The sequence below is a fragment of the Sciurus vulgaris genome (assembly GCF_902686455.1).
Source record: "Sciurus vulgaris genome assembly, chromosome: 1".
NCBI classification, from domain to species: Eukaryota; Metazoa; Chordata; class Mammalia; order Rodentia; family Sciuridae; genus Sciurus; species Sciurus vulgaris.
The window spans coordinates 75714591-75739281 of record NC_136461.1 but is presented as its reverse complement, the minus strand read 5'-3'; the positions used below and the strand labels follow the sequence as shown (position 1 = coordinate 75739281).

General features: G+C 35.2%; 1 protein-coding gene across 15 annotated transcripts in view; it reads left to right on the top strand.

Moving 5' to 3' along the window:
- Positions 1 to 24691, top strand: part of LOC306668201 (uncharacterized protein) — a 528324-nt gene that overhangs the window by 389361 nt on the left and 114272 nt on the right. The gene's annotated exons all lie outside the window — the stretch shown is intronic.

Genomic DNA, 24691 nt, shown 5'->3' with positions numbered 1-24691 from the left:
ATGTCTTATGAATGTTTTTTTTTTTTTTTCCTGGTAGTATTTAGCATTTGGTTAGTAATGTCATTGCATGTTATCATCATCATCATCATCATATACTATTCAAACTTTGGCTTTTCAGCACTGAGAAGGTTTAAAAAATAAGCATATAACTTGCTCTTTTAACTTTGGTTCCCAATTTCAGAAGGGTTATTTGGAAGTTGGTTGGTTTTAATCCCTGATTTACCAAGCACCACAATGCCAGAAACAAATGAGAGCACATAAGTTTTCCACTGTTTGCATCAGTTTTTAAACTGTGCTCCTCTCAGCTTGTTTTATATATATATATATATATATATATATATATATATATATATATATATATATCTCCAGAATACCAGTGTCTGGATAAGAGCAGAAAATTGAGTTGAAAAATCATAACCATAATAATTCTTTATACTTGCATAGATCTTTGAAGTTCTTTTCAAGCATATTTATTTCTGCTATAATTGGATTCCTATAACAGCCCTTTAAAATAGGAACAAAAAGAACATTTATTGACTATCCTCTGTACTAAATGCTTTCACCACATTATCTCATTTAATTCTTGCTATAGCAGTGTTGAGGTGAGAACAATTTCCTGAATTTCAGGAGGAAGTTTGAGCTCAAACAGAGTGTGATTTGTCCTGTCTTCCATCGTCTGCAAGTGGGGGATCCACAATTTGAACCCTGATCTTGTGACTCCCAAACTTTTAGTCTGTCCACTTTGCAGGTGGAGATGGGGGAAGATCAGATTATCATCTCAATTTCTTTGTTGTCCAAAATTGAGATGTAAAGAAATTAATGCCACCAACCAGACTCATATATATGTATATTTGTTTTTGCTTATTTCCCAGACCTGCATATTTTTTTCTGTAGCTTCTATCTCCCTCTGAAAATCTGGTCAGGAGTTGATGATGCTTTGCTAGCTGGTTCAGCTACTCATTTATGGGGCGCCCATCCTGCTCCCCTATTCTGCTCGAGGGTCCTTTAACAGATGACTACAGAGATAGTGGAAGAGACAGAATCAGCAGGTGTCTGTCTGTTTTGTACTGCTATAACAGAATATCACAGACTGGGTAATTTATATATGAAAGAAATTTATTTCTAACAGTTCTAGAAGCTGGGAAATCCAATATCAAGGTGCTAGCATCTGGTGGGGGCTTTCTTATTGAGTCATCCCCTGGCAGAATCTAAGAAGGTGAGAGATGTATGTACATATCAGCAACCCATTTGCAATAACTAACCCACTTCAGCCATAATGACATTAATCCATTTCTGAGGGCAGAGTCCTCATAACCTGATAACCCTTTGAAGGTCCTGCCTCTCAGCACTGTTGCATGGGGGATTAAGCTTTTAATACATGAACTTCAGGGAGCACATTCAAGCCACGACAGGAGGGAAGGGGATGGGACTCAGTCTAGACCATGCATGTTTCTGCCTGTGTGCATTTATGGGTTGCATTATTGTTGGGTGGGTTTTATGTTCAATACCTATTTGAGTCAATGTTGCATTGCAGCTTAGCATAGCTAATATTTTTTTTTGAGTGCTGCCTTTAAAAATCAGATCAATACAATTAAACTTTAAGCTAGTGATTTTAATGTGAATATCTTAATACTTGGCGCCAGAGTTGATATTTTAAATCTGATATATTGGAAAGAATAAACATCTTAGAGAAGCACTAATGGGAAAAGAGTAGAAATCAGGCAAACCTGATTTGGATAATAATCAGCCAGTCAATTATTCCATACCATAGAGACTGGTAAAGAATTATTTTGTCTGTCTTATGTGCCTAAGAAACATCACTGGTCATTATGTGCTTTGACAGTATTCAAAGCACTGTCACATGCTTGAAGTGTAAGGATGGCAGATGGTCTGACTTCTGAAATATTCTTCAGTTTTCCTGAATAGGTTAGGACTGAGTTCCAGCACCAACCTTCAAGAATTCCTTGAAGAGACCCATTTACTAGACAGACATATCTCCCCCATTTTGCTTATTTCTAAGGGCCCATCTGAGCACTTTGCAGAGATTCCTTGTAGGAGATGGAACTTAAAGGAGTTTCCAGATGGACGAGGTGAGATGATGTTAGGAAAATAACTGGTTCTCCATTTTTTCTGTATCTTTCTTAAGTCACGTTCCACCATCCTTGTGTCCCCCCACTGAATGTGGCCCGTGACTTGGGCCCCTCTTGTTTCCTTAGTCACACATCCTGTCTGCTTTTCCTTCCTTCACTTCCACTGCTTTGGTTCAGGCCTTCACCACTTTTTGCTTGAACTGGGGCAGTAGCCTCCTGACTGGTCCTTCTTACCCAGACTTTTAGTTTAGACGCTTAACAATCTGAAGATTAGATAGAAATTGCTTTAAAAAAAAATCCGCAAAGGGTTTTAATTGGGGAATGAAATGAAGATTTTTTTTTTTTATTTGGTTCACATTTGAAGTCTTCACAACCAGTGCTGCCTTTGCAAAGTCAAATGGAAGCATTGTTAAGGTACAGGTTCAGTTGACTGAAGAGCACCCTAACTTAATCAAGTGTGATGCTGAGCATGCTACTTAACTTCTCTAAGCCTCAAGTTCCTCACTGCTGTGGGAATGCAAAGTGAGATGGGGTATGTAAAGCACCAAACATAGTTTCTGGGTCCCTAGTTAATGTCATTTACCTACATACAAGCCACATCTATCTACTTACCATCCAGCATTTGGGGGGTATTAAATATGCTAGGTATTGTGCCAAGTCCTTTTGATGTTTTGTCATTTAATATGCAAAATAATAAATTATTGTATTATGTAAATATTATACATAGACACCTGAGTTCAGAGAGATTAGCACCTTGCCTAATATCACACAACTAGATAATACCAGAGTCAAAATCAGAACCCTACTCTCTCTGACTCTAGATTCTAATCCTTAAATTAAAACACATTTCCATCCAATGCTTCTCTGCCTTTACCCATACAGACCCTAGAATTCCCTTGCCCCATTTCATTATGTGAACATTTTTCATTTACTTCAAGACTCAAGTCAAATGAGGCTTCAAAGGAGCTAGATAGCAACAGAGGTAGAGAAGAGGAAGTGATAATAGTAATAAGGGGGTTGTCAGAGAGCAGATGGAAAATGTCAAAACACTGTTTATCATTAATAGCATTTTAAGTTAAAGTTGTCTCCTAGTTATCTGTGGTTTTTGAAAATAGTAACTCCTTGATGTCCCCAGTTTCTAATGTATTGTTCTCTATATGCTGATGCTCAATACAGCTCCTTCTGAGCCTGTGCAGGAATCCATGTTTCCAGTGACATGCAACTCAATAGTTCAGAATGTCCAGATGCAGGTGGAGGTTGAGAACTGGGCTGTTCCTTTGAGTGAAGGTAAGATTCACATTACAGAGGGTCCTAAGTGGGGATGGGAGAGGGTCTGCCAGGAGGAGCTAGACCTGGGAGACTGAGTATGGGGATGGAAGGTTGGGGCCTGGGGCAGGAATCACAGAAGACAGAGTGGACGTGTCTGAGTGTCAGAGGGATGTGCAAAGTTAGAAGGTAAGTACCAGAGGTCAGGTAGACAATAGCTGCAATTGTCTTCAGGGTTCATGGGTATTTATATATTGGAAAGAAGTTTCCATGTTTAAAAGTTGGAACTGCTGGTAGTAAAATGTATAGTCCTAGTTTCTAATCTCAGCTAGAGTATCACTGGCTGTTACTAAGTAATTCTAAATCTTGCTTCCCATCTCTGTACAATGTGAACATCAAAAGACTGCCTAGTTTATCTAGGCTGATCATGAAATTGAAATAGAAAGGAATAGCTAAGAGGTTTGAAATTTGAAAAGCAATTTCATGGTCTTCCAAGGTGTTTTCATAGGTACAAGGAATTGCTGTCCCTATTAATGAAGAATAGGGCAGCCCTCTGCCTTCAAGTAGCATTTCATTGAGTTATAGAGATGGAGCACCCACTCACTTAAGAAGATGATGTAAAACACAAGGCCCTACCTATCAGATGAATACAGTGAGATCATGGAGCTTTGGTAGAAACTCAGTGGACGCAGCAAGATTGTTAAGGAGGAACACTAGCTGATTGTTGAAGATGATTCAAAATAGAAATGAAACTGCATCTAGACTAAAGAACGAACTGGATGAGAAAGTTGGAAATGAGTAGCAATGGTCCCAAGATCTGGGGAATGCTGGCAGGACCCATGCTGATGAGGCTGTTTAAAAGGTTTCAGGTAAAGGGAGGAGACTGGGATACCTTGAGCTTCTGGCGCCATGTTTGCGATAAAGCACTGATGGATGAGGGACTCGTTTGCTCTTCCATGAGCTCAACCTGGAGGCCTCAGCATGGGTCCCCCTCAGAATTTAATTTATTCTCTTCTCCTTTGTTAAACCCTCTTTGAAATTTTGTCAGGAGAAAAATTAGTACTATACATTTTCTAAAGCTAAAAGCTTTAAGTTCTATCAACATAGTGTTTGGTACAAAGAAAAAGATGGTATGAATATTTGATATGGGGCCAAAAAGAGGTCTTACAGATTAAATATTACAGAGGGCTTAGTCTTCTGAAAACCAATTTTTAAAGACCTTATTAAATTGTGGTAAGAGTCTTCATGGTTCTTATTCTGCTGTGAGTCTGGAGCTGCAATTTGGAAAAGCACTGGGCAGAGAAATGATACAAATAATAATCATTGGCTCAAGCTTTTTAATGGTAAAAAGATGACTTGATTCTCTAAAGAAGTGAACAGGCAACATTTTCTCATTGCTGTTAATTATAATTTAAGACAGACTCAATTTTGTATTAGTCACAGATGTTTCATTTCTCAGTTCATATATAATGTGGTACATGGAATATCTCCAAAGAGATTTTAGAAGTGTTTGCAGTCTTGTCCATCTCTTTACCACTTGGTGTGGTCTTTTCCAAAAAATCATGACATTTGGAAAGAAACTTAGAGAAGTTTTGTAGACATTTTCGAGACATTTTGCTTTCAATGGTCTCTAAAAATATTCCTATTGAAAGTGAAAATTGGGAACATGCTCTGAAAAACAAAATCAAAATGTATATTGTGTCTTTAGAAAGCTTGGATGGGGAGGGGCTGGGCTGTGTTCCAGTGAAGGGGGAAGGGGCACAAATGTGTGATTTCTGAATTGAGGCAAGTGATAGAAACCTTTAGGAAACTCCAGTGCTCCTCTTGCTATTAAGCAAAAATGTTTTTCAAATTATTAGACCAAGCAGCTAGTTCCTAAATTATTCCACTGTGGATTGTTCTAATCAGGGAGAACTTATCAGTAGGACAGATCATTCGTGAAATTGTGATAGGTTTGGGAATGTTCCAAGACATGGCAGGTTTGGAATGAAACCCCGTGATGAGGCTGGGAAACTTGGGTTGTGTCCGAAGACTATTCAGAATCACAACTCATCTTTATGTCATACTGCCACAAGTAAAATTTGAAACGCAGTAATACCTATATTTTCTACTATGGTAAAAAAGAATCACCATTGGCACATTAAAAATAATTTTTCTTGGGCTTTGTTGATAAAAATTAAAATTGCATGCTATATATCAACCCTTTCCCCAAAAGAAAATGCTATATTGAAAGAGTATCTAAAACATAATCAAATGGCTTAATTTTTAATAAATTTTTTTATTGTGCATATTTAAAATATACAATGTGATGTTATGGGACATATATAGAGAGTATAAAGGTTACCATAGTGAAGCAAATTAACATATCCATCATCTCACATAATTACTTTTTGTTTTCTTTGTGGCAAGAGCAGCTAAAATCTACTCATTTAGCATGAATACCATACACAGCATAATTTTATTACCGCTCAACCTCATGTTGTTCATTAGATCTCTAGACTTGCTCATTCTACATATTTGCTGTTTTGTATCCTCTGAACTGCATCTCCCCAATTTCCACCCTTGTTAACCACTATTTTGATTTCTGTCTTTGTATGTTGGAAGTTTTTTTTATTTTCAGATTTCATGTATAAGTGAGATCATGTATATTTTTATTTCCATGACTGGTTTATTTCACTTAAAACAAAATGTTAAGTGTCCCTTAGACTCATTCATGTTGTGGCAAATGATACGATCTCATTCTTTATTTTTAAGACTGAATCATATTCATATATATAGTACACACACACACACACACAAATAATTTTCATTACCCAGATGATTAATGGTATTGAGCACCTTTTCATATACCTGCTGACCATTTTTGTCTTTTTTGGAGAAATATCTATTCAGCTCTCTTGACTATATTTTAATTGGATTATTTATTCCTACATTATTGAGTTGTATGTATGCTTTAAAAAATTGGAATATTAATCGCTTATCAGATGGATAGTCTGCAAATGTTCTTTCCCAGTCCGTAAGCTGCTATTTCAGTCTGCTGTTTCCTTTTCTGTGCAGGAGCTTTTTAGTTCAATGTAATCCCATTTATTTATTTTCTCTTTAATAGTCTAAACTTTTGGTGTGATATCTAAAAATAATTTCAAGGTCAGTATCTAGTGTATAGTCTCTGGTCTTACATTTAGGTCTTTTCTGTTTTGAGTTGATTTTTGTGTATGCTGGAAGATAAGGGTCCATTTTCGTATTTTTTGCATGTGGAAATTCAGTTTTCTCTGAACCATTAATTGAAAAGCTGTCCTTCCCTCACTTTATCTTCCTGAAGCCCTTGCCGAAAATTAGTTGATTGTATAATGTGTGAATTTATTTCTGTGTTCTGCATTTTGTTCCACTGGTCCATGTGCTGTGTTTTTGCCAGTGTCTTAGTGTTTTGATTACCGTAGTTCTGCAGTGTAATTTTAAATCAGTAAGTGAAGTCTTCAACTCTGCTTTTCTTTTTCAGCAGTGTTTCAGTTATTTTGTCTTTAATAGCTCCATATCGATTTTAGAATTGTTTCTATTTTTGTTCAGAAAGACATTAGAATTTTGACAAAGGTTGTGTTGAATCTATTTCTTTTGACATTTTAACAATATTAATTCTTCTGGTCTATGAGCATGGGATATCTTTCTACTTTATTTGTAACTTCACTAATTTCTTTCCTCCATGTTTTCTAGTTTTGTGTATAAATCTTTCACCTCCTTTTTAAAATTTATTTTTAGATGGATTATTTTTATTTTGTACATATTTTTACATATTTCTTAGTTGTAGATGGACACAATACCTTTATTTGTCTTTATGTAGTGCTGTAGATGGAACCCAGTGCATCATATGTGCTAGGAAAGTGCTTTACCACTGAACCACAATCCCAGTCCCCTTGGGTGAATTTTTTTTCATGTTATAATAAATGTGTTTCCTTGATTTCTCTTTCAGTAAGGTCATTATTTGTATATAAAAATGCTACTTATTTATTATGTTGACTTTGCATCTTACAGTTTTACTGGATTCATTTATTAATTGTAAGTCTCTGTGGAATTTTTGTTTTTGTTTTAAATATATTGGAACAGGTCATTTACAGATATAATTTTACTTCTTCTTTTGTGGTTTGGAGGTCTATTCCTATTTAACTTGCCTGATTTTTCTTGCTAGTACTTCCAGTATACTGTGGAACAGAAGCCAGGGAGGGCCTCTTTACTTTGTACCAGATATTAGTGGGAAAGCTTTCAGTCTTTGCCCGTTCATTATAATGTAAACTGTGAGATTTTTAATAAATGACCTTTATTATGTTGAGGAACTTTCCTTCTATACCTCAACTGTTGAGAATTTTTATCAAGAAAGGATGTTGATCTTTGTTGAAATTTTTTTCTGTTCAATTGAGATGATCATGTTGCTTCTCCCACCTATCCCCCCCAATACTAGGGATTGAACCCAGACATAGTTTACCACTGAGCTATATTTTCAGCCCTTTTAAAAATTTTTATTTTTAACTTTTGAGACAAGATCTTGCTAAGTTACTGAGACTGACTTCAAACTTGGGAACCTCCTTTTTCAGCCTCCCAAGTCTCTGGGTAATAGGCAGGTGCTGGGGAGCCTGCTGATCAGTGTGTGTGTGTGTGTTTGTGTGTGTGTGTGTATTTTAATCATTCATTCTGTTAATAAGACATATTACATTGACTGACTTGTGTGTGTGTGTGTGTTCTCTTATTTTTGGGGTGCTGTGGATTGAACCCAAAGCCTTGTGCGTACTAGGCAAGCACTGTATCATTGAGCTACATTGTACATGTTAAACCAGCCTTGCATGCTAGTATAACACCCACCTGCTCATGATGCATTATCTTTCTGATGTGCTGTTGGATTCAGTTTGCTAATATTTGATTGAGAACTTTTGTGATAGTGCTCATCAGAGAGATTAGCCTGTAGTGTTCTTTTCTTGTAGTATCTTTGTCTTAGTTATTAAGATGAATTGATGCTGGCCTCATAAAGTGCATTTGGAAATATTCCCTCAGGCTCTATTTTTTGGACAAGTTCTGTATTAATTCATCTTTGAATATTTCAATTCAGCTGTGTAATCATCTGGTTCCAGGTTCTTCTTTGGGAAATTTTTTTATTACTTCTTCAATCTCTGTATCATTGTTTGTCTGTTCAGACTTTATATTTCTTTCTGACTCCTTATTGGTAATTTGTATTTTTCTAGGAATTTCTCTGTATCCTCTGGGCTATCTGACTTGTTGGCATTTACTTTTTCGTTAATAGTCCCTTGTGATCCTTTTTATTTCTGAGATTTCTGTTATAATTCTTCACTTTCATTTTTCATTTTATTTGAGTCTTCTTTTTTCTTAATAAATAATGCAACTAAGGGTTTGTTATTCTTTCCCAGGAAAGCAACTCTTAGTTTCATTCATTTTTCTGTACTTCTTCTGTTCTCATTTTATTTCTGTTCTGATTTTTCTAATTCCCTCTCTTCTGACAATTGTGGGTTTAGTTTGTTTTTCTTTTTTCTAGTTCCCTGAGGCATAATATTAGAGTATTTATTTGGAGTATTTCTTAATTTCTAATTTAGGCACTTATTGCTATAATCTTCCTTCTTTATACTAGAGATATCTATGATTTTCACATCACTATTCCAGTATTGGAATATTCTAGTTTCACTATATATTTATTTCTAACAGTAAGTTTTATACCCACATATGTATTTATGGTGGTAATTATCATTCTTTCATTTCTACTTAAAAAAAACTCCCTTAAGCATTTCTTGTGAGACAGGTATAGTGGTAACGAATTCCCCGAGGTTCTACTTGCCTGTGAAAACTATTTCTCTTTCATTTCTGAAGAACATCACTGCTAAGTATTGTGTTCTTGGCTGGTATTGTTTTTTTCTTTGAGCACTTTGAATATATCATCCTATTTGCTCCTGGCCTGCAAGGTTTCTGCTGAGAAACCCCCTGCCAGTCTAATGGAGATTCCCTTATAGTGACTTTATGCTTTACTAGAATTCTCTCTTTGACTTACTTTTGACAGTTTGATTATAATCTTGGAGAAGATCTTTTTGGTGTACCTGTTTGAGATACAAACTTTTTTTTTGAGCATGATATCATATTTATAACATTCCCAAGACTTGGAACACTATCAGCAGTTATTTCTTTTAATATATTTTTCTTTTTCCTCATCTCTTCTTCTGGACCTACCATAATGCAATTATTTCTTTAATTAATGGTGTCCCATAAGTATCATAGACTTTAGCTCTTTTTTATTAGTTTTTTTTTTTTGCCTCTACCCCAATGAAACATCTCAAAATGTCTGTCTCAAGTTCATAGATTCTTTCTTCTGTTTGATATAGTCTACTGTTGGAGGTCTTAATTGCATTTTTTATCTCATTGATTGAATTCTTCAACTTCAATATTTCTGTTTGGCTTATTTCTGTTTGGCTTAACTTGTTGAATTTCTTTTTTGGATCATGAATTGTTTTCCTGATTTCATTGCATTGTCTACTTTTATTCTGTTGTATTTCACTGAATTTTTCTAAGATCATTATTTTGAATTTCTTTGCAGGCAATTCATAAATTTCCATTTTTGGGGGTTGATTACTAGAGAATTATTCCTTTGATAGCATTATATATTTTTTTACTTTCTCATGTTTCATTTTCCCCTGTAATGTCTATGCATCTGGCAGTGTAAACATCTCTTACAGATTGTGCAGAGTAGTTTTCACAGGGAAGGACTTTCACCTGAAAGGGCCTGAGGATGCTGGTTGGGGAGGGTGTGGGTTCTGTGTGGTTGCAATGTTACAGTTTTCATGCAGCTACTTCATTTGTACTCTACACTAGCAATGACAGCAGGTGCCTCTGTACTCTAGGCTTTTCCCCACTGGGGGCAGTTCCTCCTGCTTCAGAGTGACCCTTGCTGGGAGAGAGCAGAGGCAAGGTGTTTTCTCAATCTTTCTATGTGTCATCCTGGTTACTTTGTTTTATGGACACAGACTTTCTGCTATTTCTTTGCTATTCTCTGGTACCCTTCTTTAGATATTTTGGTCAAAATGTAGTTTTGTATTTTTTGGGGGGTGGGGGAGAAAAGAGTCCTAGGAACTTCTAGTCAGCCATCTTGCTGACGTCATACCAATGGTTTAAATTTAAGACAAGAATATATGAAAACTGTTTTTGTAAGGACAGTAAAATCATGGTATTTAAAAATATGTGATAAATTCATATGCGCATGCATAAAAAGTTCTTTAAATATTATTCTTATTCATTTTTCATCTTTTTATATGCATTAACTTTGCCCAAAAAGAAAGGCTTGTGAATTTACATATTCAAAATTTGTATATTATGTAATTCACATCGTTCTCTAAAATTCATTTGATATATCTAGAGCCAATGAAGTTCAGGCAGCTAATCTTTAGAATAAAGTTCTTTCACAGTTTCTCCGTGATCTTTTGAGTATTTCTTTCTAAAGTTTGAAATGGGGTGGTGAGACACATTTGAATAAAATCTTCAGTAATGAATTTTCTTGTCCAAAGTTCTGAATCATAGTTGGAACTCTTGATACAAACTGATGCTTTTAGAGAAAGAGCTGGAGGCAGGGGAGAGACACAAGGGAAGAAGAGAGAAGTAGGATAATTAAAAAGATTATAGAAATAAGTGTGTTAACTTCCCATTACCATAACAAAATGCCTTTAAAAGAAGAGAGGCTTACTTTGGTTCAGTTTTGGAGGTTTAAATCTGTGGTTGATTGGCTGAAATGTTTTTGGGCTTGTGGTGAGGCAGTACATCATGCTGAGAGTGCATGGTGGAGGAAACCAATCTACCTCAGGGCCAGGAGTGACAGAGAGGGGACCCAGGGGCTGGGGTTCCATATCCCCTTCAGGGTGACACTCAAACAGAACAGAAGACAACCCATTAGGCTCCACCTCTTAAAGGTTCTACCACCTTCCAATAGTGCCATGGGCTAGGGATTAACTTTTACACACTGCCCTTTGGGAGACACTTACCTTGCATAATTATCAGAACCATGATTAAGTGGGGGAATTGTTGCAGTTGTTCATCAGGTATGTACCTCTGGTCCAAAAGTATTGCATTGTTTCCATTTGAGAATGGCATGTTAGTACTGGTTATTGTATTGCTTTCTCACTACTGAGTATCTAGCATTATTCATGGCAAAAGTGCTGAACTGAGAGTTGGAGGGTTCAAATTCCTTTGATAGTCTTGCTTTTTCTTTGTTTCAGGGATAAAAACACATCATATTTTTGACCTTGGTTCCTAAGATTATAAAATATAGATAGTAACACTGAATTCTTCACATGGGTAAGTAACTGTATGTCAGCAAATTGTTACAAGGGGAACAAACTTAGCTCTAAGGTTAAGACTGTGAATAGAACCAGTGTATTTGGGGGGGGGGTTGATTTGGAGGTTCTCAGATTCAGGCTTCATTACCAAATAGAAGAGAATCACAGAACAATTGCGCCATTCATCTTATTTGCAAAAGAAATGCACCTTCAACTCTGCAATTTCTGTCCAAGATGATATAAGAGACACTTAGAGTTTTAAGCTAACAAATTTAAAGGTAAGTTTAAGGTCCAAAAAATGTTGCCTACAATAAAATTTAATTCCTTAATGTGGCTTGGCAGGTTGATGAACTTGTGTGATGTCTGCACACCGTAGATGGTCATCAGGACACTTTGGTACTGGCATGTTTCATTTCATGGCCTTTGAAAGGCAAAATTCTGAGTAACAAGCGGAATCTTGTTGTTTAAGGAGCGCTGATACAAGGGAGGGTGTTGTCAACCATCTCTAAGGTGGTGTGATGTACACATTTCTGGTCTGAGGGAGGGTATCAGAAGAGTGTTCTGGGGACCCTTTTCAGTTGTTCCCATTTCTGACCAGATTTAGGGTACAAGATTCCTAGCTGATGAATAGTTGGTTTGGAGGTATAGCTGGTCTCACTGCTCAACTTCAAACAGTTTTCATTAAGTTTCTTTTTATTTCTTCAAACCGTCTTATCTTTCTGTGTTTATCTATTTGCTTGGGAAAAATAAAAGGGGAGTTGAATGATTTTCAGAACTATGTTTGCTTGCTCAGTATGGTAAAATGACATTTAAAGAACATTCTAAATTAATATTTTTTTCCTCAGAAGTTTCATAATATGTTACTATGTAACCACACAAGAGAATTTTGTACTGACAGATTTCAAGACTAAATTTAGGCATTGTGAATTCTATTGTCTGGCATTCTATTAAGCTCAAATCTCTATTAAACAATTCTTCAATATATCAGTTATCTATTACAATGAAAATGTTGTGCAACCACCTCAAAACCTAAGTGGCATGCAACAGTAAATATTTATTTTTACTCATGGGTCTGTGGGTTGACTGATGATTCTGCTCATCTGAAGTGGGATTGATGAGACTCTTTGGCTAGCAGCAGGTCAGCCAGGCAGCTCTGTTCTCTAGCATGTCTGAGGCATTGGCTGGGAAAATTGAGTTGACTTGGCTCTGTTCCACATAGCTCGTCCCCAGTAGGCTAACCTGGCAAATACACATGGTGAAGGCAGACAAGCAAGAGAACAGACAGAAATGTACAAATACTTTTTCGAGCCCCTGCCACTGTTAAATGGGCTTCTTTTTAATTCGTCAAGACAAGTCACATGGCTGAAACAGAGTCTGAGTAGGAGGAGACTACAAAATCACAGGACATACATGAAATCCAATAATTGAAGCAACTAACAAATTTCATCTGATGCTTCCATCTGTGGTGTAATAATAGTTTCATAGACAACTTTGTGATTTAGTATGATCTTGAGGTCCATTCTCAATGAAAAAATTTACATTGTTGCTTTTGATATGAAAGACATATAAGAATTTCTTTTGTACTTGATATTGGTAAGTTTAGAGTTGGAGTAATCACATGATATTGCAAAATTTTTACCTAATTTGATATTAACAGCTTGAGAAAACATTACTTTTTCAACAGAAGAAGAATTGCTTTTGTGAGTACATGGGTGTATGATTAATGGGAGAGATCTTACTTAATCAGATCTCTATGGATAATGTGATGGAATGAGGCATTAACAAGGGGACCAAGGAGAGTATAGTGAATGGGAAATCAAAATGAGGGGTGAGAATCCCAGGTCAGGCCAGATGGGTATTGATACTACTTAGGAAGTTGTGTGGCACAGTCCCCTTCTCTGGTCCACTTTTGTTTTGAGTTTTATATACACAGTCCAGTTGGCTCTGCTGACTCTAGGTGGTAATGAGTTATTGATGAGAGTGAGTGCAACGTGAATAACTACTTCTTTGAAGATCTCTTCAGACCCTGGTAACTGGAAGCAGCACAGAAGGAGAAATTGATGGCCCATATTCAGCTTTTGAATAGTAAAGCTTGAAGAGCTTTTAGGTACTGAACAGCTTGAGTAAAGGCAGGATAATGGAACATAATTGTACTGATTATGCAGTTGAGGTATGTTAAGGAACAATCTGCTAATTCTGCTGAACTGTGGCATTTTGTAGCTCCTGTTAATATTTTTCAGTTGAGGAACAAGAAATTAATTTATTGGATCTTATTCAAAAAGATGATCCCTGATATGGCTCTAGCACCTTGGTGTTTAGCTGTTCAGTGCTCTTCTCAAACATTATCTCTAACCCTTCCAGCATCCTACTGTGTATGTGGGTGTCAAGCGTTTATGAATAGGAAACCTTGGTGAGTAATAAGTGACTTGCCTAAGGTTATGCCTAAGCGAAGTACTAATTTCTCTTCTGTGCTAAGCCTATCTCAGATTTTTTTTCCTGTGGCTCACATTATCTCAGGAGGCTATAGAGCCTGCTGAGATAGAACATTTAGAACTATTATGAGAAAAAAATAAAGGATCTTAGTTACTAAATCATTTCATCTGAGACATATTTCCAGATTAATTCTGTCCTTTGGTAAATAGCAGATATGAGAAAGAAAAAAATAATTTTTGCTAAAATATAAAAGTGATTTGACTACTCTCTTTCAAGTAGACTCCATTCCTTTTCTCTTCATGCTTTTTTGTAATGTCTATAATCTAGGAACTCTCCATGGATAAGTCGATGACAGGAAGGAAGTTGCTTCTCTTGATTTGCTGAGTTATTTTATCTTTTATGAAGTCACTCAGTGTTCATATTCAAGTTCTACTCCGTGATATCCAGTGGTGCTTATCAGGTGTGTTCAGTTCTTTCTGGGCTTAGGGTAAAGTTATACTTCCAACCCTCTTGTATGTGGCTGCACGGTTTGTCTTCACTTATGTAATGCATGTTACTTCTGGGCAGATGGTTTAAGAACCAGTGTATAATTCAGCACACTAACTCAATGAATTGACATTGTCATCAACAACTTTTGGTGACTGTCCATCTCTTAGGGACCCTGAATGACAGCAATGAACAGAATTTCTCTGTCAGTCTGCAATGGCAGTGCAAGATGAACAAGACAAAGTCTTTTCTCTCTCTCTTTTTTAAGCCTCTGAGAATTGAGGGTTTTTACTGCTGTGGCATAATCTAGTCTCCCTGATGGAATATAAGCATTGGAACCTAGAATATTGAGTGCAGTTTTAACAAATAACCTAAAATATGAGGTAATGTGGCATGCATTTATTGCTATTGGTAGTGTTTGTCAAGGTTGCAAGAAAGACTCTGCTATTCCATTATTTTAGAAGATGTGTTATATTTGCAAGCAGGAATGAAAAGAAAGAGTACAAAAGCTTAGAATTTGTGTGATTTTTTTCTCAATCCAAACAAGAATAGAAAAGAGAAAAAACTTAGAAATTCTTATAATGATTGTAAGGGACACCTATTATTGAAATTTTTGGCTTGATGAAGTGGACACCCACTTTCAGTTGGGCAAAGGGGCTAAAAGAAGGGAGATTGAATTTGTGGATCTCTCAGATAAACCTCATATTTCCAAATACCAGCAATGAAACCAGGAAACCAAGTGTGGGAATGGATATCAGTAAAACAAAGGAACATAGCTTACCTAAGAATTGTCTATAAGAGAGCTACAGTATCAGTATATGGAAATTACTAGAATAGAAAGATGAAGTTTACTAAGTTTTTAAAAAACTTGCACCACCAAATAAATCACAAGTTCAATACTTAAAATGACCCTTGAAGTTATAACTGTCTATGGGTAAGAAGTGGGTTGAGAAGCTGCTCGGCCCCCAAGGAGAGAATGATCTCTGTTATCCATGTTCTTTGTAGCCAAAGAGTAAAATGAAAAATGAGCAATATTTCAGAACCCAAAGCCAAGGGCCATAGAAGACAATGGACAAGGAACAAATTAAAAAGTCCAATCAATAATATTCCTCATCTCCAGGAATGGGATCCTCAAATATCTGCCCAGAATTTTAGACTTGTCATTGATCAGTAACTTCCATGTGTTCTCTGCTTTCCCCTTTCTGAGTAGAGTGATGACAAATGATGAAAAAACCACTTGTGCATTATCTCTGGATCCTGGGCTTTGAGCTTGATGCTGTTTGTTAATCATGACATTTTTGAGTTTTTCTCTTGGGTAGGGCTGAATATGTTTTGTTTGCAAGAATGAGAATGAACTGAATATCTGGTAATCAGAAGGGCAGATTGTGATAATCAACAGTTCTATTTAGCAAGATATTCTGGACAAATGACAGGTCTGTATTTTCTTGCTTTCTTTAGTCAGACATATTAACAGAAATAACTTACAGGAGAAAGCTTAAGAACCATGCAACGTTTAAGCATACTCTCCCTTTGGTAAGGCTGCCAGAAGCTTTCGAGAATCTTTCTATCAGGTCAAATCCTTGTGGATCATAACAACCTGAAATCTGCATGGATCATAGTGTATTTGACAAATAAACCATTGTTGTTTTAAGCCAGCATTATTTTAGGGGTTTTTTAAATTGTAATATAGCCTACCCTAGCTTGACAAACACACTCCACTGTCAGAAAATAGAGATATCAAATAGATTTTGATGAAGCACATTAATTTTAAATATTCTGTTCTATTCAACATTGGCATATTTTTTTTATAAACAAAACAATAATGAAGAAATACTTAAGATCTTCAAACGCAATTTTACTCTCTATAAGAAAAATGTCTCATTACCTGTGATATTATAGAATGCCATCTTGGTTGAATACTAATAATGCTAAGCAAACCTATGGAGCTTGGAATTTGAACAGGGGATACACACAGGCAGAATTTAGAGACGTTTGTATTTGTAAGTATACAAACCAATTTAGGGAGTTAATGGAATTTCATTATTTCTAATTCTGAACTTGATTTCCTACTGGGACCAGAAAGAATTCTGTTCTAAGGGAAGTCACTAAGAACACAATACATATGTGGGTGTGTTTCAAGTGCAATGGAATCACTGCACACAGGCAATCCTTGGAGCAGCCAGGACACTACATTTGAAAGAACAGTGTTTTCACCTGATATACAAATTCTGTAGTCCTCAAGAACTATGGATAGGTGGAAGTAAATTCCTCTGACATGGGCATGAGCCCAGATTCCACCCTATTCCTCAAAGGTTATTAATAGCATGCAGTGCTCAGTGCTTGTATTTAACAATGTAACAGCATTATATTCTGTACTTATACTTACAAAGCAATTTTATAATGTCTCTTATTTACTTTATGGTATCCTGCATTGCCTAGGGAACAGTAACTTAGACAGAATCAGCCAACCACAATAACAAGCGAGGCATGTTTTATTATTGCTCTAATGGTAGACTTTTGATATTCAATTACTCAACAGTTGCCTGGTGCTTGGGTCTGAGACTGCTTTGAGCAATTGATTTCTACTTCATTCATGCCCTCTTTACATGGTATAATCAGTAATCTTTTACTAAATTCCAGTATAATAAAATTGGTTTTGGTCACTTCCTTGACTCCTCATCAACGAATACCAAATTTATATGAAGAAAAAGGTACTTTAGTGCACTGATTCTCAAATTTGTCTGCAAACTGATATTACCTGTGGGATTTTAAGAAATACTAATTGAGCTGTACCCCAAATAAATTCTGATTTAATCACTATGTGTATTCTTGAAAATTCTCCAGGTAAATCTAACATGTAACAAAAATCAGAATAACAAGTGTAATGGCTAAGATTACAGGCTTTAGAGTTGTTCAAATCTGCATTTGTATTCCTGCTTCCTTCTTACTGTGTAACCTTGAGTATATTTCCAAATTCTCAAAGCCATCATTTCCCTATCTTTAAAGTTAAGATAAAATGTTATTGTAAGTTTTATGTGGCTTAATACATGTAAAGAGCTTTAATATCACTTGGCACATAGAAAGCACTCAATGAATGTTTCAACACAGATTATTAATTTAAGATTGGGGGGACTTAAAATACTGATAGGAGTTGACTTGCAGAAGAAGGGTTAAACACTTCATAGAGGTAATAGCACATTTAAAGTTGTGGAGATGCACACAGGCCTGATATATCTGGGAATGAGGTGAAATACACTGTGACTGGATCATGGTAGGGATCAGGTGGTCCGCAGAGACCTAAGGTCGGAGACCTTGCTTGAAGGGAGAATCTGAGAGTCATGTCTTCTACATTTTAGGGCTTGGGTTCTACTCTTAAATTAATGGTGGTTCTTAACACTTAGAATTTGGACACACACATACAACTCTACGTACTTGCAACTGATGGTGATTTATGTCATAGACAAAGTAAAAACTAGACTTACATTTATCCATACTGTGCCATTATGCTCCCCCACTAATGTACTGGTATCTTTCATTGAATATGGAACAACAGGGCAGGGTGCAGGAGCTGTGCTGGCAAATATTCACAACCTCCCAGACTGCATATCTTGCACCCAGGTCACACTTATTGAGGGAACATCATTAATTGTGAGGATTTAGAGTTATTTTTGTGTTGTGAGATATGATTCTAGAGCTACATTGATTACTTTTATGTATGGCTGAACTTCTTCAAGTCATAGTGGGGTGTTTAGTTCTGGACTAGCCCTACTTCCATAAATGATGAGGAAACAACTAGAAAAGTGTACAAGTGTATGAAACAACTACTTTCAGACATTAGACAACAAGCGGCACTAAAGATCGAGAAAAGGTAGAGAAGAAACAAGGCAAGTCCTATGATACTTTGGTTTTTCCCTGGATACATTTACTAGATTCCAGTTAAGGGAAGAGAAATCAGGGGAGAATCCCTTAGTTTTGCTAAGCTAAAGAGACAGAGATTAGATTGTGGGAAGCTGAGTCTGAGAGAATGTGAAGGATGCAGCAGTGAAGAGGGGAGCTATGCAAAGAAAGAGCTGTCTGGGGTTCCCTGGAGTTTTGGTTGAAGAGTAAGTTGTATGTGTATAGCATTGACAAGGCTTGGCAAAGAACTATTACTAAAGAAGAATACCTACTAAAGAACCATAAAGAATACCTACTAAATGGTATCTAGTTGGCCAGTGTAGATAGATCTCATAAAACACCCAGGTTATTTGATAAAGATCCCAGAAAACCCAAGCCTTAGGAATAAGACCAAAGTAACCCTTGAATAGACCCTCTAGACCAGAAGAAGCCTCCAAAGAATCAATCTGGTCCGCAAATAAATTAGCTGCCTATCTGACCAAGACCAGCATTTACAAAGGAAAACAACAAAACCCAGACACTGAACACCATAACATTCATAATGTCCAGGTACAACCAAAATTTTTTTATAATAATGAAAAAGGGGAAAATATGAACTATAACAGTAGAAATGAATTCATGAATGGGAAAGATTATGGAATTCACAGATAAGGAAATTAAAATACTTATAAATATGTCAATAATTTAAAGGAAATACATAAACACAGTAAGAAATGCAAGTTATTTAAAAGGAACAAATGGATCTCCTAAATATGTAAAACAGGAAAGTATCCAAAATGAAAATTTCACTTGATGGACTTAAGAGCAGGTGACTTAAAATGAAAACTTAGGTGCTTTTGAAGAGGGGGCAATACAAACTATCCAAACTGAAAGAGAGAAGGTTGTTGAAACAGAGAAGAATGAATTGAGCCATACTGACCTTTGGGTAACATCAAGTAATTTTGCATAAATTTAACTGGAGTCTTGGAAAGGGAGGGTAGTGTGGTAGAAATAAATGTTTAAGGAAATAATGACTGAAACTTTTCCATATTTGATAAATAAAATCAATACAGAGATCCAAAAAGTTTAACAAAACTTGAGCAAAATAAGTGCAATGAAAATTCCACCAAGACATATCTTAATAAAATAGATGAAAATCAATTATGAAGAGAAAAATCTATGAGCAGTCAGATTTAAAAATAAAAAAAGAAATAAAGGAACAAAAACATGTGCCTATAGGCAAACAAAGATATGAATGACTAGAAAAATGTAAACCAGAAGACTGAGAAGCATATCTTCAAAATGCTGGAGGAAAATGAACATTACAAAAGATAAGCCAGAACAAAAAATCACTGACATCTTAAAAGTCTTTGTCAAACGAAAGTATTTTTCAAAAATAAAGAACAGAAACATTTTGAGAAAATGAAAAACTGAAATAATTCATTACTGGTATATATAGTGATAAGAAAATCTAAAGGAAGTTTTTCAAACTGAAGCAAAATTATACTAGATGGAAACTCAAATTTATATAAAGGGATGAAGAATATTAGAAAAAATAAATGTTCAGGTAAATATTAAAACTGTTTTCATTAAAATTTTTCTTTAAGAAACAATGCATTGGGTAATTCTAAAGCAAAAATAGAAATAAAATGTTTAACAATAAAAATGGGATGGAGGAAATGGAAAAATTCAGTTGTATGTTCCTTAAATTATTCATGAAGTACTGTAATATTATTTGAAGGTAGATTGTGACAAGTTAATGATATTGTAAACCCTAGAGCAACAACTGAAAAATAAAACAGAGATTTAGCTAATAAACTCAAAAAGGAGAGTTTATTACTAAAAAGAAAAGTCAATTTTTATATGGGTGAATAAAAAAAGAAAAGAAAAAAGAAAGAAAAGATAAAGAACAAATTGCAAATAGCAAGATGGTAGATTTAAATTCAACTAGATAAAAATAATAATAGAATGAAAGTATCTTAATGCAAAGTGACTAAAATTAGGGGTGTTTAACAATGTCATTTATAAGAAATATACACAAAGCTTAAAGTTAAAATTATGAAAAAGTGATACCATGCAAATAGTACTAGAACATTGGAGTGATTTTATTGACAGATGATGTAGACTTCAGAACAAGAAATTAGTAAAGCTTTAAGAGGAGGCTATAGTTTCAATGTGTCCCCTATTCTTCATGTATTGAAAACTTACTCCAAAAATTATTCACATGTTAATGGTGCTTGGAGTCATTAGTTAATGGATAAATAAATGGGTTATTAAGGCAGTGGCTTTGTGATAAAAATCTTTCTGGGGTCCTTGCTCTGTCTCACCATGTGTTCCTTCCACCATGCTATGATGGCAAGAAAGCTCTGAACATTCTCTGGGGTTTCCCAGTTTCCAGAAATTTAAGAAATAAATTTATTTTCTTTATAAATTACCTAATCAGAGAAATTTTATTATAGTAACAGACAACAGATTGGGGGATGCAATAACTCACCTCCTAAAGAAGACATAGCAAATTTATATGTGTGTACATTTAGTGACAGTTTCAAAGCACATGAAACAAATCTAATAGGACTGAAAAGAGAATATACAAAATTGACAATAATAATTGGTGATCTCAACCTTTCACTCTCAGCAACTGGTAGACAGAAAATCAGTAATATAAAAATCTTGAAAAACAATATCATGGTATCAACCAATCTGACCTCATTGACATTTGTAGAATAATATACTCAAAACAGTACAAGACAGATTCTTTTCAAGTTCTATTCTGAACTATATCATAGTTCATAAAACAAGTCTTTACACTTAAAATGATTGAAATCATATAGTGTGTTTGCTGACCATAATGGAATTAAATTAGATATTAACACAAAGAGATATGTAGAAAATCTCCAACTACTTGGAAATTCATCATCCATGGGTCAATTAAAAAACTAGACAATACTTTGAAATAAGTGATTATGAAAATGCAACATATCAATTTTTCAATTGCAAAAGTACTCAGAAATAAATTCTGAGTGCTTTGGGAAAAATTATAGGTTTGGATGTGCATATTAGAAAAGAAGGGTTTGAAGTCAATGATTAAAATTCTATCTTAGAAACTAGAAATTCAAGAGAAAATTTTATAATTAGGGACAGGGAAAGAAATAATAATAAAATTATCAGAAATAGATTAAGACCTATACATAAAAACTACAAGTGTAAAACTTCTAGAAGAAAACATAATAGAAAAATCTTCACAGTCTTGAGATAGACAACGATTTCTTAGGGCACTAAAAGCATGAACTTAAAAGATTGATGAATTGTATTGTAAAGATATTTGATCTCTAAAGGATACCATTAAGAAAATGAAAAGGCAAACTACTGACAGAGAATATACTTGGAATTCATACAGCTATTACAGGATTTATATTTGAAATGCAACTTTACAAACCTCTTAAAATTCAATATTAAGAAGCTAAACAGACATGGTGGCACATGCCTGTAATCCCAGTGACTTAGGAGTCTGAGGCAGGAGGATCGCAAGTTCAAAGTCAGCCTTAGCAACTTAGCTAGGCCATAAGCAACTTAGTGAGACCCTGTCTCAAAAAATAAAATAAAATAAAATAAAATAAAATAAAATAAAATAAAATAAAATAAAATAAAATAAAATAAAAAGGACTGGAATGTGGCCAGGGGTTGAGTGACCCTGCGTTCAATCCCTCTTAGAAATATATATACACATACATATAAAAAGCTAAACAATTCAGTTAAAAATGAGCAAAACATTTAAGGATACTTCAAATAAAAAAAGATGAGCACAATACTAAGAAACATGTGAAATAATGTTCAGCTTCCTTATCCAGCAGGGAAATGCAAATTAAAACCATAGGTGAAAACACCATACATACACTTGAATGGCAAGAATGGGGAACAACCAAAATTGTCATGTATTGCTGATGGGAATATAAAATAGTACAACTACTTTGAAATAGAGTTTGCTGATTTCTTACAAAATACATTCACTTAACACAGAAATTGACTTCCAGATATTTATCCAATAGAAGTAAAAACATCCACAAAAAGACACAAATGTATATAGTAGCCTGTTGTTAGCTTCAAACTAGACACATGCATATGTCCATTGCCAGGTGAATGGTTAAGCCAATTAACCATCCTTAAAAGTAACAAAAGGAAGCAAGTTACTGACTTATCCAGCAATACAAAGTTCAGAATATACTGAATAAACTAATTCATAGTCTTACACCACATGTAAATATATACAGTCCAACTTCCCTACCCTTGAGTTTCACATCCAGGGATTCAAACAACCTTGGATTAAAATGAGACAGACATTATTACCCTATGTACATTATGATTACACAAATGGTATGAATCTACATTGTGCGCAACCATAGAAATGAAAAGTTGTACCCCATTTGTGTACAATGAATTGAAATGCAGTCTGTAAAAATTAAAAAAAATAAAGAATATAATTTCAAGAAAATATGTTTTAAAAAACTGTCTGTATTGAACATATACAAACTTCTATTTCTTGTCTTTATTTCCTAAATAATACAGCGTAATAACCATTTCCCTAGCTTTTACTTCGTATTAGGTATTATAAGTAATCTAGGGATGAATTAAAGCATCTGCAAGTATGTGCACAGGTTATAGGTAAACCCTCTTCCATTTTATAGCAGGAATTTGAACATCCAAGGATTTTGGAATCAATCCCATGTAAATGCTGAGACAAGACTGAATACTACATTATTTTATTTATATGAAATTCTAGAATGGACACATCTAAAGGATACAAGGCAACTCTCTGGGGTGACAGAAATTCTATTCCTTGATTGGGGTGGTGTTATACAAGAGTATATATTTGTCAAAATACATCAAACTGTACACTTAAAGCATGTGTATTTTAAAGAGTTAGCCAAAGCCAGTAGAAGATATTAAGGATATGCATCTACATGTGCATTCTAGATGTAAGCAAGAGTGGTGCTGAGAAATGTTTCTGTTACTAATGACAAATTTATGATAATCAGGGCATAGTCATACTGTGTCAGTTTTTATAAATACCCAAGACATTTATATAAATTTTGGTTTAACATTGACAGGAAAGAGAATTCTAAACTCCAGGCTATCATCTGCTTCAAAATAAATACTTAGCTATATTGAGAAGATATTTGACATTACTATATAAAATTTAAATACAGTCTATCACACTATTTGATATTTTTTGTGGTATCATCAAAGTCTGTTCACACCCAAGGGAATGTTCTTTTTTTCCCCTTGAATGACATCTATCATATAAAATAGCTGGGGAAAAAATGAAAAGAAAAGAAATTATTGAGGAAGGCAGGTGGCATGTGCCTGTAATTCTAGTGACTCTGGGAGTTGAGGCAGGAGGATCACAAATTCGAGGCCAGCCTCAGCAACTCAGCCAGATTCTCAGCAACTGAGAAAGGCCCTGTCTCAAATTAAAAAGTCAAAAGGGCTGGAGATGTAGCTCAGTGATGGATCACTCCTGGGTTTTATCCCCAGAACTGCTGCCCCCTCCCATCCTCTCCCACAATAAAAAGAAAAAAGAAACAATTGAAAATTGCATGAAACTGGGTGAACATATGAACAGTTCAGATTTGTAAGGAGTCTTCACCTTGATCATGTCTGTTTTATAGAAAGAGAAACTCTGACAATAATATGTAAATGTTGGGATAGCCTGTTTTCAGCTATTACGGTACTCCAGGTACCATATGGTAAGTGTTTGAATTAAGTCAGTGGGAGTGAAAATCAGAGAACGTGTTAAAGAGAGATTTGTTATAGTTTGGTTAGTCCAAAATTTAATAATCTACAGTGGAATCTCTTGGGTGTCTCATTCTTCTAAAAATGAAATTCGGTATTCTTTTCATGGCCTATGAAGTTCTGCATGGTGTGGGCCATACTTATTTTATAAACTCACTTCCTAATAGTGTCCCCTTTCTAATGAGCACCAACCACAGTGACCTTCTTATTTTAAACACAAGATCATGGCCTCCTCAGGGACTTTGCACTAGCAGGTTCCTTAGCCTGTGATGTTCTTTGGCCTTATCTTCTCATGACTGGCTCCCTCTCATCATTTAGGTTTCAGTTCAAATATCAGGTTTTTGGAGAGCGCTTTCTTAACAATATCCCTGCCCAGCCTAGTGCTACATTATCCAGTTCTCTTTAGCATGCATTATAATCTAAGGTAATTTGTTTACTTAT